The sequence below is a fragment of the Medicago sativa genome, chromosome 4 (genome assembly GCF_051527215.1).
Source record: "Medicago sativa cultivar Bolivia chromosome 4, Bolivia_mono, whole genome shotgun sequence".
Classification (NCBI taxonomy): domain Eukaryota; kingdom Viridiplantae; phylum Streptophyta; class Magnoliopsida; order Fabales; family Fabaceae; genus Medicago; species Medicago sativa.
The window spans coordinates 25378316-25386769 of record NC_140752.1 but is presented as its reverse complement, the minus strand read 5'-3'; the positions used below and the strand labels follow the sequence as shown (position 1 = coordinate 25386769).

Here is an 8454-nt window from a genome sequence, read left to right as displayed (position 1 = left end):
CTGCAGTATCGTGCATAGAAGTCACGGGCGCCCCTAGCCCTCTTGGAGTCCCTCATAAGCATCCTATCTTTCTCTTCAATCTCTCTCTTAGCCTTAGCTAACTCTTTCTTCAGTGTCAAGACCTCATGAGTCTGCTGCTCACCCTTTCCATCCAAAGTCATGATCAAGTTCTCAGCCTCATAATATCTAGCTCTCCACTGATGCTTCTCCCGACTCTCCATAGCTAGATGCTCCTGATACATCTCCTGGGTAGGTGGGAGTAGAGGCAAAGGCATGGTAGGAACAGATGCAGACACATATCTCATAGAGGGGTAAGGCATACCGATCTCCTCAGCTTGGTTTATCACCCACTGTGTATAGGCCTCATGAGCAATACCGGACCTTACACCCATATGCTTCACCTCTTTCTTCCGAAGCTTAGTCCAAGCTTCCATGAAATCCTCTCTTATGCCTGTGGGAGCATTGGAGTAGTGAAAGAAGTAAGGAGCCGTAGCAAGATTGATGGGCTTATCTCTCATCGGGAAACCAAATTGTCGCAAAGCAAGCTCCGGGTTATAGTTGATTCCACCCCGGGTACCAAGAAGAGGTACGTTAAGAAACTTTCCACCGCCAAAGATAATTTCCTTAACCCTAGAAGCGGGAGTGAGCCAAACCACTTCATTAGGAGTGAGAGCCATAATCCTCTGTGAAATAGACCAATTCCTCGGATTGTCATGGAAAGACTGCGGAAGGTGCGAAATAAACCACCTATAGAGGAGAGGCACACAACAAAGAATGTATCCACGACCTTTGGCGGAGCGATCGTGGATAGCATGGTATGTGTCAGCTAGCAAAGTAGGAACCGGATTCTTGGAGTGGAAGCCATCAAGATTCGGAAAGAGAATAAGCCCATAGATGAGAAGTGCAAGAATAGCCTCAAGAGTGTCCTGACAAGTGGTATTGAGGTTGGCTTTCCCAAGAAGATACTCTAAAGTGAAACCTCGGATGTGTGCCTTAGTGACAAGATTCTTGGAGACATCGGTGGTCTTGAGATAGAGATCCTTAGCAATAACCAATGGGGGAAGAGGATTTTCAGGTCCTGAGAAAGGTGTCCCCTTAGCAATAGATAAACCCATCAAGGAAGAATAAGCCTCTAGAGTAGGCACCAACTGAAAGTCTGGAAAAGTGAAGCACCGATACTCCGGATCATAGAATTGCACTAGAGTGTGCACAAGCTTCTCATCCACACTAGTATGAAGAATAGGAAGTAAAGCCCCGTAACGACGTCGGAAACCAGTCGGATCCTCAATCTTGAGTGCCAAATCTCTCAAACTAGCCAAATCCACCTCCTTGAACTTGTAGGATTTAGTCATCTTCATCCTACAATGTTTACAAATTCAACTTGTCTAAGCCCTTCGATAACAATGCATGACAAAAAGGTTTATGCATGAATGCATGTATGCATGAATGCATGTTTATGTTCAAGTTCGGAGAAAACATGGTGGGTTTGAAGTTCAAAGTCGAGGAGTCATGGGTGGACACGGTGTCCGGTGAAACTAGGGCTTTAGGATAATAGTAACCGGGTTCTAAAAAGGTTCCCAAGTTGCAACCTCTCCGACGTATCTCACGGTGTCACGAGACAAACACTCGCTCCATGATTATACGTGGAAGGTCTAACTTGAGTGTAGTATCGCGTGACGACTAAAACTCGAGACGACACTCGGTTTAGCCTCCGCACTACGTCCTAGAAAATGGCCATGGATGGGTTTGGTTATCTACGGTTCATAGCGTCATAGAACAATTAGAAGCAAAGTGCCTAAACGCGACGTACACGCGCCGACAACATCACCCCCAAAATGCCTCAGCTATGTGGGATTGATCGCATAATCCAAAACACGAGGCAACCCCCGGAATGAATTGTCGATTATATCCCTCCTAAATCCTAAGTTCACTCAGCCCGGGTGCAGGACTTTTGATATTCTCACCCCACACGTTTGCAAGAATTTAAACATTTATTCACATAGGAAAGCAAGTAAAGGAAGCAAGTAAAAATACAAGCGCAAGCGTGGAAATAAAGACTAGGCGTAACTCTCGAATCTCCCCAGTGAAGTCGCCAGCTGTTTTTGCGATGGCTTTTCTGCTTGCTTCTATGGCGTGGATCCAAGCTTGTGTCCTTCCCTTGATTTTTTCACAGATTGCTTCGAGTTTTGTGCTGGATGCCTCTTGCTGCTGTGATTCCGATCCAATTCCCCTAAACGTGAACCGAACTTGCGCAATTCCGAGTTGTGTCCATGATTTGGTTCGGATTGAAGCTTGATGACGAATTCGAAATTGAGATGATGATGAAGGTTGAGAGATTCACGTGATTGGATTTGGTGGAGTAATTGTGAAAATTGAATGGTGAAGATGGTGGATTGTGGTGGTTTTGGTGGTGGTGAGTGGCGGTGTTGTGGTGGTGTGAGGTTGTTGGTGAGGAGTGATGAAGAATGGAGGTGGTTAAAGGATGAGAGAGAAGGTTGTTAGGGTGGTTTTGGGAGGTTGTTATGGTGGTGGAAGTTGGTTATGGTGGAGGGAAGTGGTGGAGAATTAGTTAGTTAGGGAGGAGGAAAAAAAAAGCCACGTGAGGAAAAAAGAAAGAGAGAAAAGAGAGAAAAATTTTTATGACTTTTTTGTGAATTTTGGAAAATGATTCAATGTGTATGACTTTGACCACAAGTTTGACTTATATAGGTGATGAAAGAGATGCTTGGACCAATGAGGAAATGCCACATGGACTTGACTTGTAACAAACTTTTAAAGACCAATAACATTTGGACACATGGCACTTGGACTCTAACAAACTTAAAAAGGATTAAAACGTAAATAACAAAAGTGCGCGGACTAAAATGAAAATTAAAACTGAAATTGAATTGAAAAAAGTAAATTGAAAATTAACGTAAAGCGAGACGATTAAAAACAACAAAGCAGATTAAAACGAATCAGAAATATTATGTGAAATGACCAAAATGCCCCTGGAGGCTTAAAACGACTAAAAACGACTCAAATGCAATTTTAAAATGATTTTTTTTAACAGGGATTAAAGCAAGAGTTTATACAAGCGAATTAAAAGACTCAGAGACAATTTTTAGAATTTAAACAGGGCTTTAACACATGAAAAGACTAAAATGCCCCTAGGGGCAAAACTGACTTAAAAATGACTTCAAATGCAATTTAAAAATAGATTTTGACATAAAATTGAGATGAAGACTTATTCAAACTATTTGACAAGACTCAAACAAATTTTTAAAAGACTGAAAGAAATTTTAACACAGGAAATGGCTAAAATGCCCCTAGGGCTAAATTGACTAAAAAATGACCTAACTGATATTTTTTGAAATGAATTTTGACATGAGATTGAAACAAGGAAAGACTCAAACAATTTTCAAAGATTAAAATGAGTTGAATGCAGGAAATGACTAAAATACCCTTTTATGTGAATTTTGCAAATAACATTGAAATAAAATGCAGAGAAAGATGCAATTGATCAGAGACATATCAAATGACTTATAATGCAAGAAAAGAAGAATTGAACAAGTATTTTTAGGTCCAAAATTAGGGTATAACAGGTGAGAACCCAAGATGGGTCTTAAAGGCTGTCCTATATGCCCACAGTGCATCATCTAATTTCCTAGACCAATCTTTCCTATTTGACGCAACTGTCTTCTCCAGAATCTGTTTCAGCTGTAGGTTTGAAACCTCTGCTTGACCACTAGTTTGTGGGTGATAGGGAGTTGCAACTTTGTGCTTAATGTTATAATTTTTGAGCACATTTTCAAGAAAATTATTGCAAAAATGCTTCCCCCCATCACTGATCAATACTCTAGGGGTTTCAAACCTAGTGAAAATATTCTTTTGAAGGAAGTTGACAACCGTTTTGGCATCATTAGCAACACATGGTATCGCTTCAACCCACTTTGTGACATAATCAACAAAGACTAGAATATGGAGATAAGAGTAAGAGGAAGGGAATGGTCCCATAAAATCAATACCCCAACAATCAAATGGTTCAACTTCAATGATTCCTTCTAGGGGCATTTCATTCCTCTTTGATATGTTACCTGTCCTTTGGCATCTGTCACATCTTGTGACAAAGTCGTGGCAATCTTTGAAAAGGGTGGGCCACCAGAATCCACTTTGCAAAATTTTTGCAGCTGTTCTTTCTCCACTGTGGTGGCCTCCATAAGCTGAGCTATGGTAGTGCCACATGATACTATGTATTTCCTCACCTGCAACACAACGTCTAATCAAACCGTCAGTACCTACCTTAAACAGATACGGGTCATCCCACAAGTAGTGGTTTGCATCTTTGAATAACTTTTTCCTCTGAGGGTAGGTCAGATCATCAGGAACTATGTTGCCGGTCTTAAAGTTTGCCATGTCAGCAAACCAAGGTCTTTCTCCAATAGCAAACAGCTGTTCATCGGGGAACTCGGCCTTGATGGCCTTCTCCTTCTTTGTCACCTCATCATTCTCCAGCCTTGAGAGGTGGTCAGCTACCACGTTCCCGACTCCCTTCTTGTCACGAATCTCAAGATCAAATTCTTGCAATAATAGGATCCACCTCAACAGTCGTGGCTTTGAATCCCCTTTTGTTAAGAGATATTTAAGAGCTGCATGATCTGTAAAAATAATGACTTTGGAGCCTATTAGATAAGAACGAAATTTTTCCAACGCAAAGATTACAGCAAGCAATTCCTTTTCAGTGGTGGAATAGTTAACTTGATTTTCATTTAAAACTTTGCTTGCATAGTAAATTGCATGGAAAAATTTGTTCTTGCGTTGGCCTAGGACTGCACCAACAGCATAATCACTTGCATCACACATAAGTTCAAAAGGTAAATCCCAATCGGGTGCAATGATTATTGGTGCAGTCACCAACTTGTTTTTAATCAAAGAAAAAGCATTTAGACATTCAGAATCAAAATTGAACTCGTTTTCTTTGACCAAGAGATTACAGAGGGGTTTGGAAATTTTAGAAAAGTCTTTTATGAACCGCCGATAGAAACCGGCATGCCCCAAGAAACTCCTCACTCCTTTACTATTGACGGGTGGAGGAAGTTTCTCTATAACCTCTATCTTAGCTTGGTCCACCTCAATGCCTTTAGCACTTATTTTATGCCCCAAAACTATGCCTTCAGTTACCATAAAATGACATTTTTCCCAATTCAAAACAAGGTTAGTTTCGGTGCATCTTTTGAGTACAACATTTAAATGGAACAAGCATTGATCAAAAGACTTACCAAAAACAGAAAAGTCGTCCATAAATACCTCAATGTTCTTCTCGATCATATCAGAGAAGATGGAAAGCATGCACCTTTGAAAGGTTGTCGGCGCATTACACAGCCCAAAGGGCATCCTTCGATAAGCAAACACTCCAAATGGACAAGTGAAGGCAGTCTTTTCATGATCCTCCAGAGCCACAGCAATTTGATTATACCCCGAATACCCATCCAAGAAGCAATAAAAGGCTTGGCCAGCCAATCTCTCAATCATTTGATCCATGAATGGTAATGGAAAGTGGTCCTTTCTTGTTGCGGTATTCAACCTCCGGTAGTCTATACACATTCTCCAACCAGTGACGGTGCGGGTATGTATCAATTCATTTTTTTCATTTGCTACCACCGTCATTCCTCCTTTCTTGGGTACCACATGAACTGGACTTACCCATGAGCTATCTGAGATAGGGTACATCATACCTGCATCTAGTAACTTCAACACCTCTTTCTTCACCACTTCTTTCATTGTTAGGTTAAGTCTCCTTTGAGGTTGAACCACAGATTTGTATTCAGCCTCCATATGTATTTTGTGCATGCAATAAGCTGGACTAATACCCTTCAAATCAGAAATGTTCCACCCCAAAGCTCCTTGATTGTCTCTTAACACCCTCATTAATTTTTCTTCTTCCAAAGGTGTCAAGGTATTTCTGATGATTACTGGTTTAGAGGCATCCTTAGTGAGAAAAACATATTTCAAGTGAGAAGGGAGTTCTTTTAATTCTGGATTTTTCTCTCCTTCTCCACTCAAAATATGAGCATCCATAGAGTACTTACCCATTAATTCTTCTATTTTTACCGGACCCAACTCTTGCATGCTTGCTTCTAGTTGCTTCACACAATCACTTACTTCAAGATCTTCATCATCTCCACATCTTGCTATAGAATTCTCAATTGCACGTTCAAGAGGTTGTGTTGGTTGATGTTCACAAGAGTCATCTTTAACTATTTCTTCAACAATGTCAATCCGGTAACATTTGGGATTTTCATCTTTATGCTTCGTGGCCTCAAATATATTAAACACGACTTGCTCCTTATGGAATCTCAACATCAGCTCTCCTTTCTCAATGTCAATCAAAGCACGGCCAGTTGCAAGGAAAGGTCTTCCTAGAATGAGTGGCATATCCTCATCTTCAGCCATATCTAAGATCACAAAATCTGCTGGAAACACCAAGTCATTAACCTTGACTAGCACATCTTCAAGCACACCGAAAGGATAAGAGATTGAACGATCAACTAAAGTAATGGTCATTCTTGTTGGTTTTGGTTCCCCACACTTAAGCTTCTTCATCATTGAAAGAGGCATCAGGTTGATACTTGCTCCCAAGTCACATAAAGCTCTTCCAATGTCTACCGGTCCAATTGAACAAGGGATAGTGAAAGCACCAGGATCCTTCAGCTTAGGTGGCAGCTTCTTTTGAAGAATAGCACTACAATTTTCAGAAAGTGCTATGTTCTCATCATCCTTAGGCTTCCTTCGTTTGGTTAACAAGTCTTTCATGAATTTAGCATACAACGACATTTGATCGAGAGCTTCACCGAAAGGAATATTCACCTGAAGTTGTGGGAAAAGTTGCATGAACTTCTTGAATTGACCTTCATCCTTTTCTTTCTTCCTGGAATGGTGAGGGTATGGAAGCTTCACATATGATGGAATAACTTGCGGTTTATCTCCATCTTTCAAGATTTGACTCTTCGACTTCCTCAAGATTGATTCTTCATCAATTAACTTCTCACTTTTTTCTCCCTCTATTTTTTTCTTCCTTTCGTTTTCAACTACTCCATGATCATCTTCTTTTTCAACTTCACCATTCTCCTCCACCTCAACTACTACATCATCAATCTTCTTTGGAGCTTTTGGAACTAAAGGTGTCAAAACCTTTTTGCTCCTCAATTCAATAGCATTACAAGACTCATTCTTAGGGTTGCTTTTAGTGTTACCTGAGAATCCGCCTTTACTTTGTTCAGCCAATTGCTTAGCTAATTGCCCCAGTTGAGTTTCAAGCATCTTCCTACAAGCTTCATTGTTCTTTCTTTCAGCTTCTTGACTCTTTTTCATCTCTTCAAAGTTGCCTTGAGTCATCTTCATGAAGTTCATCATAGTTTCCTCAAGAGCTGATGGCTTTCTTTGTTGTTGTTGAGGAGGAGTAAGCATCTGAAAATTCAAAGCGTTGTTATTCGAGTAGCTTAGATTGGGATGCTTGTTGATTCCTGGAGTGTAGTACTGATTTTGCCTTTGATATCCTCCCATGTAGTTAGCTTCTTCACTAGAACCTTCTGGTACACATTCACCATTGGGATGTTCTTCACCACATAGATCACATTTGATTGCAGCCACTTGTTGTTGCTTATGAGCCAAAGTAAAGCCTTGAAACTCCTTAGTTAGAGCTTCGATTTGTTTGTTCATAGCTGCTTGGTTAGCAAGGATAGCAGTTTGTTCACTCACCCCAAACACTCCTCTTTCTTTCTTCTTAGCTTCAGCACGATACTCATTTCCTGCCATGTTCTCAATTAAAGCTTGGACTTCATGATCAGTTTTGCTCTTGAGACTACCTCCCGCGGAAGCATCTAAGAACATTCTAGTGTTTGGTGTTACCCCCTCAGTGAAGATTTGGAGGTATTGTTTCTCGGTGAACTCATGATTAGGGCATCTCTTAAGAAGCAAATTGAATCGCTCCCAAGCATCATATAATGATTCACCTTCTCCTTGCTTGAAGTTAGAGATCTCCATCTTCTTTTCCCAATATTTAGACATATAGGGAAATATTTCTCCAAGAACTTCAGCTCTAACTCTTCCCATGTTTGGACAGTCCCGTTTGGTATTGTTAGCAACCAATCTTTTGCTCTTCCCGTCAAGGTGAAAGGAAATAGCCTTAGTTTCTTTTGTGCTTCAGTCACGGTGGCTGGTTGCACACAAAACTCGCAAGTTTCAGCAAAGCGGCTCAAGTGTTCATGAGGACTCATAGCTTCAGTCCCATCGAATTGCTTGTCCCTCAAACCGTTGAGGACAGTTTTCTTGATGTCGAAAGCTACGGGGTTAGCTGGTTGAAAAGTGTGGGTCAGTTGACCGCGATGAGTGGCTAACCCGTAGTCTCCTAGCTTAGGTCTCGGTGGTACAACTCCTTCTCCTTCCATAGTTGCAGATTTAGGAGAAGAGATCGTT

The 8454-nt window shown here is 41.0% G+C and overlaps 1 non-coding gene across 1 annotated transcript; it reads left to right on the top strand.

The window, feature by feature from the left end:
- Positions 1-7924: 7924 nt before the first annotated feature.
- LOC146927244 (small nucleolar RNA R71) lies at positions 7925-8030 on the top strand. The gene has a single exon (XR_015009227.1). It is a non-coding gene; the product is annotated as a small nucleolar RNA R71 (small nucleolar RNA).
- The last annotated feature ends 424 nt before the right edge of the window (positions 8031-8454 follow it).